At 37.0% G+C, this 11,774-nt stretch overlaps 2 pseudogenes; both read right to left on the bottom strand.

Annotated features, from left to right (window-relative positions):
* Window positions 1-9,220: 9,220 nt before the first annotated feature.
* LOC129051295 (ATP synthase subunit a-like) lies at window positions 9,221-9,935 on the bottom strand (annotated as a pseudogene).
* A 259-nt stretch (window positions 9,936-10,194) lies between these two features.
* On the bottom strand, window positions 10,195-10,874 carry LOC129051455 (cytochrome c oxidase subunit 2-like; annotated as a pseudogene).
* Between the last annotated feature and the right edge of the window lie 900 nt (window positions 10,875-11,774).

Raw genomic sequence — 11,774 nt, 5'->3', positions numbered from 1 at the left:
TTTTCCAGATAACCCAATATCTAATGACCATTTATTGAATTATCACATTATAAAATTAAAATGTGACTCCAAATTAATGTTGAGAGCTTCCTATCAAAGGAAAATTATGTTCTTAGAAATAAACAATTTGTTGCTATTTGTGTAGAACATCTTGAGTATTTTGATCAGGTGGTATTAAAGGGTAAACTGTCACCCTCCTACCAAGTAAACCTTGGTTGGCCAGTTATGACTATATATGAATGACTGGTATACTAGTTATTAATCAAATTAGACAAAAAGCTGTAGAAATAAACCAAAGACTTTGGTTCATTTAAACACCTCTGTGGTTTGACGTCGATCGTACCCAAATAGTGATCAAACCACTTTAACAAACTGTATATTATCAAACTTTTAACATCAATAGAAAATTTTATTTAAATTTAGATCATGGTAATGTTACAATTTTATGTGGAAATAACCTTCAGAAGTAAGGGTATTTTGAATTATTTTACTGTAGGTCATTTCTGTTATAATAGAAAATACTATTAAAATGAAATCGTCTAACAAAAATATTTCTAAGTCTTGCTTTATCCCTTATGTGCTTAAAACACTAGAACAAATTCCTTCTCATCAACTACTTAGGTAGCTACTTGGTTTTCTTTCCATTAAGATAGAACTTTTTATGTTTCACTGTGAAACCAAAATAACTGCTATAAAGTTAATGAATAGGTTTGAATTCATTACAGTCTCGGAAAAAGAAGCACTTTCTCTGTCTACCTCTATTTTAGAGATGAGTATGAGAAAACGAACATCTCTGTTTTAGGTAATGTCAGTTCAGAGATTGAGATTACTACACGCTTCCTGACTGTTAAGTGATATATATCTCACTTTTCAAACCTAGAATAAAATTTAAATCATAAAAAGGAGTAAAAGAGTTTTGTTACTTTTTTTTTTTTTTTTTTTTTGAGACGGAGTTTCGCTCTGTTGCCCGGGCTAGAGTGCAGTGACGTGATCTCGGCTCGCTGCAAGCTCCGCCTCTCCGGTTCAAGCCATTCTCCTGCCTCAGCCTCCTAAGTAGCTTGGACTACAGGCGCCTGCCGCCACGCCCGGCTAATTTTTTGTATTTTTTTAGTAGAGACGGGGTTTCGCCGTGTTAGCCAGGATGGTCTTGATCTCCTGTTCTTGTGTTCCGCCTGCCTCAGCATCCCAAAGTGCTGGGATTACAGACGTTACTTTTCTTTTAGTTTTAAATGGCTAAAAATATATTTAGTAATTAAAAGTTGCCTCAACACTTGTCCTATGAATGATTTGGATCTTTTCTATTTTGCTTTGAGCTACGTGGCTAGGACTTTCTAGAGAGTTAAAAAATAATAATACTAAGGGACTTAGATGAACTTTCACAGACTCATTTAATACACTTTGTAGGACATTTGCAAATTCATAAGAGCAGGAAAAGAAATAGGGATCATTGTCACCATTATCACAAATAACTATCCTTGTATGTGAACTTTGCATTGCATCTTTTTGTTTTCCCGATGTCCCTTGAGTGAAAGGGAAGGAGGATGTTGGTGTTTAATACAGAGCATACCTGTTTGAAAGTTGAATGTCTAGAAGTGAATAATCAGTTCACACATTATAAGGTGGGGCATGTATTCGAAAGTCTAAAAGTGGTGTATATCCCAATTATGTTTTCTGTTGGTGCTGCCTCCATGGAGTCCAGGTAACCTGATGTGAATATTCATAGATAACTAGGAAGCCTGGATCACAAGGTGGCACATAAAGAAAGGCTATGGTGTCACCAGTTACCTTCAAATGATTTGGAGAATTGAGCCAAGAATAGTAACCTTTATTTGGGGCTTAAATAGAAGGTAAAGAGAAGGTGGTTAGGGCACATGAGGCAAAACCAATAATGGATTACTGACTGCACATGGTCTGGAGATTCCACAGTTAAGATCTGGGGAGTGCTTGCAGTGAGCCAAGATTGTGCCACTGCACTCCAGCCTGGGCGACAGAGAGAGACTCCGTCTCAAAAAAAACAAAAAAGGAAAAGATCTGTGGAGTAAATATGTATTGGAGAGTCTCAGATTTTCTGACAGGAAGATAGTATCCTTATAGGGTAGATGGAGAATATCATCCCACAGCTTATTTAATAATAAAGTTGTATATTGTTTCAATTATAAAGTGTGAATATTTGAAGTTTATAAAATGATATGGGAACCATGCAGATACATTAAAGGCAGTGTTCAGAACTTGTAGGAATTACACTAGGTTGCTAAGACATAGATTAGTAGAGCTGGGATGAGACTTCAATAATTTTTATGTCTTTTGAAAGATTTTTTGCAATTGACACCATTCTGCTATTCTGCATAGTACAGTCTAAAACATATACTTATGTTTTGCTACTTTGAAAGATTCTGTTTAATAATCTCAATAAAAACTTTGCGTATATATGATTCACTTTTAAAAAAACTGTATTTTGAAGGTTTTAGGTTTGCCATAAAATTTCAGTATTACAGGAGTTATAAGAATTTTCTTAAAGTATCTGATTTTCTTCTCCTAATAATATCTTACACAACTGACTAAAAATATGAGATTATATGCAGCAGTCCCCCCATTCCTGTCTTCTTATGACATATTCTTTTGGACATACCATATTCAATTTTAATTTTCAGAAAACACTTTGGCATAATAGAAAATGAAAAATCTAAATTCAGAGTCTTGGATTCTTGGCTCAGCTCCATCTTAACTTTTTATTTGATAATTAAGTATTGTATGTATTTATGGCATACAATATGATGTTTAGATACATGTATGTATACGTTGTGGAACATTTACATCAGGTGAATTAACATATCTTTCAACTCACATATTTATCACTACTTTATGGTGAGAGTGCTTAAAATATACTCCGCAATTTTGAAATATATAATACATTATTATTAACTATAATTACCCTATGGCTCAATAGATCACTAGGACTTATTTCTCCTATCTAGCTGAACCTTGTACCATTTAACAAATTAATCTTCTTTCTGTCTATCCTGCCTCCTCCAGCCTCTGGTAACCATCATTCTACTCTTTACTTCTCTGAGTCTGACATTTTTTACTTTTCACATGTAAGTGAGATCATGATGTATTTGTCTTTCTGTACCTGACTTATTTCACTTTACATAAGATCCTCTAGATTTTTCTTTGTTTTCACAAATGACAGAATTTTCTCCTTTTTAAAGGCTGAATAGTATTCCATTGTGTGTATACACTATAAATATGTATATATAATCTTCTTTATCCATTCATCCCTTGATATGCACTTAGATTGTTTCCATATCTTGGCTATTGTGAATAATGCTGCAATGAACATGGAAGTGTTGATATCTAGTCAACATACTGATTTTAACTCATTTGAGTATACACCCAGAAGTAGAATTTCTGGGTCATATAGTAATTATATATTTTTATTTTTGAGAAACCTCCCTTCTGTTTTCCATAATGGCTGCACTAATTTACATTCCCACCAACATTTTACAAGTGTTCTCTTTTCTTCAAATCCTCACTAACACTTGTCTTTCATTTTTTTTGTAATAGCCATTCTAAAATGAGTAAGGTGAAATCTCATTTTAATTTGCATTTCCCTAATCAATGGTGATATTGAACACCTTTTAATATCTCTTCTGGCCATTTGTATGTCTTCTTTGGAGAAATATCTGTACAGGTCTTTTGCCCATTTTTTAACAGGGTTATTTGTTTTATTTTTATTGAGTTGAATTCGTTGTATATTTTGTGTATTAGCTCTTTATCAGACATATGATTTGCAAATATTTTTTCTCAGTCTGTGAGTTGTCACTCTTCACTCTGTTAATTGTTTTCTTTGCTGTATAGAAGCTCTTCAGTTTGATGTAATCTCATTTGTTGTATGTGCGTTTTTGGTCACATCTAAGAAATCATTGCCCAAACCAATATCATAGATCAGCTTTGTCATTTTATTAGCTGTTTAATCTCAGCTTCAGTTTTGAATTTAAGAAATGAAAAGCCTAACTGAAATGATCTCAAATATTTCTTACAACACTGAGATTCTTTGATTCTACAAATGTACTTTTTTATTAAAGAATATCTGCTCTTTTGGTAACTTGCATGAAGTGCTTAGGTACAAGTTCACTCTTTTTAGCTGAAATGTCATATTGAGTTTAGGTGTCTTAGACAACCACCCAATTGTTCTGTTTAGATGTTGTAGTGACAGATTTCTGGCAAACTGTTTAGTATGGGGTTTGTTATTACCCCGTAAACACTCAGATTTTTAGACATTTTGATGACGGGCAAGTTTGACTCTGGGGGTATAATTGAATTTTCAGTGAGCACTGTCAAAATAAATGTCTAACCACACCCTACAATAGGTTAACTGTTAAATTTTCAACAGTATCTTTTAAGCTCTTAAGTAAATAAAACAGAAAAGTCTTAGCCCTTTATTTAAATAGCTTTAAGATTTCAAATAGCCTGCTTTATTTAATGAAAGCTTCAACAACTTGAAATGACTCGTACTTATCCTTTATCATCTACCAAAATGTTATTTCTTCCAGCTTTAACACTCTCTGTAACCGAGATTGGAAGTTAAAGTGAGATAAAAACCAGTGAGTCAAAGCGAAGCTAAGTCATTAGAATAGCTTTTTCTCCTTTCTGTCAGCTGAACATGTGAATAATCACATGGAACCTAAGGGTATATAACCTGTATCACAGTGAATAATGAATGATTTAGTTCGAATTAAGAAGTTTCCTTTTTAAAAAGAACAAATTTAATGGCCCTCATGCATAAATTAAAGTTAGTTTGAAAACATGGTTTTGTTAAACAAATTTAAACTGCTTTTCCTTCACTTCTGAGGAGTTCCTGATATTGACTGGCCTTCCAGCTTTTAGAGCTTGCAACTTCCTCTTGATGTAGTCAGCCGTGAAATCTGCAACTGATGGATTCAAGTTAGGATTTTGTTGTTGTTGTTGTGCTTGGTCTTATAATTACCTAAGATATATCTCTGGAAGTTTTCAGTATAAAATCCACAAGGTTTGAAGAACACATTCTATTTTGCCTATTATTTAAAAATACCCTGTGTACCAAACATGTTCAAGTGAATGAATGGTGTCCAGGACAAAACCCAGCAGGTGTCCAGGCAATGGCCTCCCATCAGAGATCTTGTCAGCATGCCGCTCTGAGCACTGTGTGCCTTAGTGTCTTTCTGTCCTGGTTTCAATGAAGTCTTTCTCCATGTCAGTTTTTATACTTTTTGACCTAGTAGGACATCATGTGATGAATTTTCATGTGATATTAATTCAGCCTAGGTATGTCTTAGGATTGGTTTAGAGGGAAGACTGAAGCAGATGAAATGGCAACCCCTTGAATACATATCCATAATAAATTGAAAAATATTCAGCATGATTTAATGGTATCTTTTAAAATGGGAAACAAAATCTTTCTTGTTCATTAGAATCATTACATCAGCTAAAGTCATTATAACTAAAGTCATCATTACATCAACTAAAATACAAAATATGGAATCTGATCTTCAGCAGATGTTGGCATTTCTTTTAAGTACACGTCTTCACTTCCTCAGTGCACTAACAGAGACTCAAGAATGACAAAGGGAAAAAAAGGCAAAATTAGGAAAAAGAGAGACAGTTTGTAATTGATGTTGGATACACTGGATGGACTATCCATTTGATACACCTTCTCATTGATAGAACAGGAAACTTCAGATTTCACAAAGGCAAATCTCATGTTTCGTGAGAAAAAGCAACAGAAAAATATCGATAATCAGAATATTTTAGTGTTTTATGAAGAACTGTATTGTAGCTTGAATCTTTAATTAAATAAATGTTTTCTTTTGTATGTAAAATAGAATTCAGCCTTTCCTAACTCATGACAGCAATGGGCTGAAGACACTGCTGGGCCCATCCTGCCACCTGCTGGGAGGACTTGTGCCCTCAAAAGCCTTGGTTTGGAAGGATGATTGGAAAATAGCTTTACACACCCACCCTTTACTGTGTTTTATTCACAAAGCCTTAATATACCGCCATACTTCATGTAGTTGATTTTTCATATCTCTGATAAGTTTTTAAATGTCAGCATTCCTACTAAAGTCTCTCTCTCTGTCCTATGTTCTGTGTTCTAGGGTGTATGAAGAAAGGGCTTCAGCAGAAACAGAGGCTGAAGCCTGAGTGCTGGGGACCGAGAGGCCAGAGGAGAATGTGATGAGACATAGAATTGGTAGTGCAGGAAGTTGGAAGATCGAGTACCATGATGTTGGTGCTGGCTGCTTGTGTTAAACTGCCTAGGTTTTAATCTACGGTAATTTTCGCCCACCTGTGGGGTTCCCCTGGTGCCCCAGCCATGATGGGGTAACTGAATTGCCACTGGGGCCAAGCTGCCAGCAGCCCAGGATCTGGCACTTGGAAGAGTTCTCAGAAGCACCCCTGGATCAAATGAGGAGAAACAGACTTCATCCATACCTATTCCCATTGTATTTAAAGAAGTGAATATTCTCAGGGATTTCCACATTTTTAAAAACTTCTTTTAATTAAAACATTTAAAATAAAATACGGTTGAGGTAACAACCAAGTTACAGTTCTTCCAGCAGCACCCAGCCAGCAAGAGCCCTCAGATTTTAGAATTTTAGAAGAGAAGATTGCGGCCAGGTCTGGAATTCAAAGAAGAACCAGTGAGAAGAGCTTGATAGAACTGATGGATGCTAAAACATCTAATATTAAAATAGAAGGGCAACCTTAAATGATAATATAAAATTATAATATTAATGGTAGAGTAATTAAGGAAGCCATTAATGTTGAATTATGTATGTGTATGTTAAACGTATAAACAAAAATATCATGAACATTATACTGTCTGTACTGGTTTCATTAATGCTGTCATAAAATAATTATTAAACTGTATGAATGACATTTAATAATATAAAATTATAAATTGCTATTTTGAATAGAACTTTAAAGTTGAATAAAAAGAATATATAATTACTAATATGTTAGACTTTGAAAAATATGAAATTTAAACATTTTAATAAAATGCTAAGTTTCCCAGTAGTATTTGTATGAAGTTATTTAAGGCACCGTTTGTTCAATAAAGAATGTGACCACTACCACCACCCCATCATACTCCTTCACTCATAAGACCAACCCCGCCTCCATTGCTAATCCCGCTAATACGCTCACCAAGACTTCAATTCCTGCCTTCTCAGGATACTCTTCAATAGCCATTGCAGTAGTATATACAAAAACAACTATCATAGCCCCTAGATAAATTAAAACACCCATTACACCCATACAACCTCCCCCATAATTCAGAAAAATAACACACCCAACTACACCACTAATAATCAATATGATTAGTTCTGTGGCCGTGAATGTTATGATCAGGGAGATTTGAAGGGTGATTAGTACAGACAGGTAAAGTTTTTTCCATAAGGGGGACTTGTTTGATAAGTGGCATTGACTCACTATGATCATAAGAGGTAGAAGTCAGCCTGCTAGTATTAGAAGGGGTGTCGTCAGGGGGTCAGAGGAGAAAGACAGAGAGTAGCTAAATAGAATGACATTGGCCTGGTTGAAAAATAACAGCGGGATAGAGCTGATAATTAGGCTGTGAGTGGTTATGTTAATTCAAATGATATAGTTTTTAGAGAGTCATGTTGTTGGAAGTAGTATGATTGTAGGGATAATTAATTTTAACATTGGAGTAAGTTTAAGTTATGTGTGTAATCTAGACCATATGTGTTAGAAATTGAGACTAGTAGGGCGAGGCCCACTGCTGCTTCGCAGGCAGCAAAGACTAATATGGTGATAGGGATCATGTTAATTAAGGGAGAGTGTGTGTTTAGGGTTATGAGGTTGTTTATGATGAATAGAGATAATATTATCCCCTCTAGGCATAGTAGGGAGGACATTAGGTGTGAGCAATAGATTAGTATTCCTAACAGTGAGATAGTAAATGCTAATGTAATGTTTATGTAGATGAGGGGCATTTGGTAAGTATGACTGTCATAATCTAATGAGTCAAAATCATTTGTTTTTGTTTAAACTACTTACCAATTCGACTCAGCCTAACCCTTTCTGGGATCGTTCATAAGTCAAACTTAGGATTAAGATGGTAACTAATATGAGTGATGATACAACTGTTAGTGGTAGATTGGTTGTTTGGAGGGCTCACGGTAGGGGTAGTAATAGGGCAATTTCTAGGTCAAATAATAAAAAGGTGATAGCAATCAAGAAGAATTTTATGGAGAAGGGAATGCGAGAGGAGGATAGTGGGTCAAACCCACATTCATATGGGTTAGACTTTTCTATGTAGACGTTAAGTTGTGGTAATCAAAATGTGATAGTTATTAGTAATAGGGCCAGGAGGGTGTTGACTGTTAGGGCTAGTGCCAGGTTTATTACTCTTTTTCTAGTGCTATCGAAACTAGTTAATTGGAAGTCAACGGTACTGTCTATACTAAAAGAGTAAGATCCTCACCAGTAGATAGAGACATATAGGAATAGTCAAACTACATCTACAAAGTGTCAGTATCAAGTGGTGGTTTCGAAGCCGAAGTGGTGCTTGGATGTAAAATGATATAATAGTTGGCGGATAAGGTAAACAGTAAGGAATGTTGACCCAATGATGACGTGGAGCCCGTGGAAGCCCATAGCTACAAAAAATGTTGAACCATAAATACCATCGGAGATAGTAAAGGGGGCTTCAAAGTATTCTGAAACTTTTAGGAGGGTGAAGTAGATGCCTAGTAAGATTGTGATAAGTAGTGCTTGAATTGCTTGATTACGATCGTTCTCTATTAGGCTATGGTGAACTCAAGTAATTGAAACTCCCGATGTGAGTAATACAGATGTGTTTAGGAGTGGGACCTCTAGGCGGGTTGAGTGGAGTGATGCCTGTTGGGGGTCAATGTCCTCCTAGTTGAGGGGTAGGGGCTAGGCTGGAGTGGTAGAATGCTCAGAAGAACCCAGCAAAGAAAGACTTCTGAGATGATGAATAAAATTATTCCATACCGAAGGACTTTTTGGACGGGTATTGTGTGGTGGCCTTGGTATGCACCTTCTCCTACAACATCACGTCATCATTGGTATATGGTTAGTGCATTGGTCAGTAGGCCTAGTGTTAGTAGGGTGGTAGAGTAAAAGTGGAATCGTATAGCTAGGCCAGATGTCATTAAGAGGGCTGAAAGGGCCCGTTAGAGGTCATGGGCTGGGTTTTACTATGTGATAGGCATGTGATTGGTGGGTAATTATATATTGTCATGTAGATAGAGGCTCACTAGGAGTGTGAAAACATAGGCTTGAATCAGGGCGACAGCGATTTCAAGAATCGTCAGTAAAATCAAAATTGTGAAGATGATTGAGGTTGTGGGGAAGTTGATAGTTGATAGTGCTAGTGTGGCGCTTCCGATTAAGTGTATGAGCAGATGGCCTGCCGTAATATTAGCAGTTAGGTGCATGGCTAGTGCTATCGGTTGGATAAATAGGCTGATGGTTTCGATAATAATTAGTATGGGAATGAGGGGTGAGGGTGTGCCTTGTGGCAAGAGATGGGCTAAGGTATTTTTGGTTTTAAAGCAGAAGTCTGTAATTACTGCACCTGCTCATAGGGGGATTGCCATGGCCAGGTTTATGGATAGTTGGGTAGTTGGTGTGAATGAGTGGGGCAAGAGCCCGAGGAGATTGGTTGTAGCAATGCAGATAATTAGGGATATTAGCATAAGGGATCAGTTTCATCCTTTAACGTTATGTATTGTTGTTATTTGTTTTAGGGTGAGTTGAATTAGTCACTGTTGAGTGGTAATTAATCGGTTGTTGATAAGGTGTTTGGAAGCTGGAATCAGCATGGGGGGCAATAGAACGATTGGCACTGCAGCTGGCAGGCCTAGAATTGTGGGGGCAATGAATGAAGTAAACAGATTTTCGTTCATTTTGACTCTCAAGGATTATTGTGATTCTGCATGTTAATAATTTTTAGTGAGGTAGGCAGATGATAGTTTGTGTTTAGTACTTTTAGTTGAATGATGAGGAATAATGTGAGGAGTATTGATGCAATGATAGTGGGTCATACGGTGGTGTCTAGTTGAGGCATTTCACTGTAAAGAGACAGTGATTCTCTTAGTCTTTAACTTAAAAGGTTAATGCTGGGTCAGCTCTACAGTGAACCTTATTAAGAGAGTGGGCGGTAGCCTATAAAGTGGATACAGGTCCTATTTCGAAGATTTTTAGCGGGATTAGTTCTAGAACGATGGGTATGAAACTATGGTTAGCTCCGCAGATTTCTGAGCATTGACCGTAGTATACTCCTGGTCGTATGGCGGTGAATGTGGTTTGGTTTAGGGGTCCGGAGATTACATCTGTTTTTAAGCCTAATGTGGGGACAGTTCATGAGTGTAGCACATCTTGTGATGTAATTATTATATGAACAGGGGCTTCAATTGGAAAGACTACTCGATTATCCACTTCAAGAAGTCGAAGGTCACCTGGGTCTAAGAATAGTGGTGGAAGTATATAGGAGTTGAAAATTAATCCTCCATAATCGGTGTATTCATAGGTTCAGTATCATTGGTGTCTGATTGATTTAATGGTAAAAGAAGGGTCATTGATTTCATCTGTTATGTACAGGATACGTAAGGATGGAAGGGCAATTAGGACTAGGATAATGGCGGGTAGAATCATTCAAAGGGTTTCTATTTCTTGGGCGTCTGTGATGTTAGTGTTAGTTTTGTTGTAATTGTTAGGAAGAGGGCATATAAAACTAGAAAGCTGATAAGAAAGATGATTACGAGGGCGTGATCATGGAAGGCGATTAGCTCTTCTATGATAGGGGATGTGGCGTCTTGAAGACCTAGCTGGGCTGCGTGTGCCATTAAGATATGCGGGGTTTAACCTGTAACTTAACCTTGACAAAGTTATGAAATAGTTTTTCTAATATCTTGTTGAAAAATTTGTAGGGGTTATGAGGCTGGCTTGAAACCAGCCTTAGGAGGTTCAATTCCTTCCTTTTTTGTCTAGGTTTTATATAGACTGATTCTTCAAATGTATGGTAGGGTGGAGGGCATCTATACAGCCACTCTAGGTTAGTGGAAGGTTGCTCAATTATTAGGACTTTTCGCTTTGAAGCGAAGGCCTCTCAGGTTATGAAAATTATTAGCATTACTGCTGTCAGGGAGATGAATGAGCCTACAGATGATAAAATATTTCATGTGGTATATGCATCAGGGTAGTCGGACTAACATCGGGGCATCCCAGATAGGCCGAGAAAGTGCTGTGGGAAGGTTAGATTTACACCTAAAAATATGATGGCAAAGTGAATTTTGGCATAACCTTGGTCGAGTGGGTAGCCTGAGAATAAGGGAAATCAGTGGATGACGGCCCCCATGATGGCGAACACAGCTCCTATTGTTAGAACGTAGTGAAAGTGGGCCACAACATAATAGATATCATGTAGTACGATGTCTAATGATGAGTTTGCTAGTACAATGCCGGTTAGGCCGCCCACTGTAAAAAGGAAGATGAATCCTAGGGCTCAGAGTACTGCAGTGGGCCATTTGGTGTTACCCCCATGGAGCATAGCAAGTCAGCTAAGTACTTTGATGCCAGTGGGGATGGCAATAATTATAGCGGCGGAGGTAAAGTAAGCTCGTGTGTCTACGTCTATCCCTACTGTGAATATATGATGGGCTCATACAATAAACCCTAGGAAGCCAATTGATATTATAGCCCAGACCATACCTAGGTACCCGAATGGTTCTTTCTTTCCGGAATAA

The sequence above is a fragment of the Pongo abelii genome, chromosome 19, assembly GCF_028885655.2.
Source record: "Pongo abelii isolate AG06213 chromosome 19, NHGRI_mPonAbe1-v2.0_pri, whole genome shotgun sequence".
Lineage (NCBI taxonomy): Eukaryota > Metazoa > Chordata > Mammalia > Primates > Hominidae > Pongo > Pongo abelii.
The sequence above is the reverse complement of the archived record's forward strand: the minus strand, read 5'-3'. Positions and strand labels throughout refer to the sequence as shown.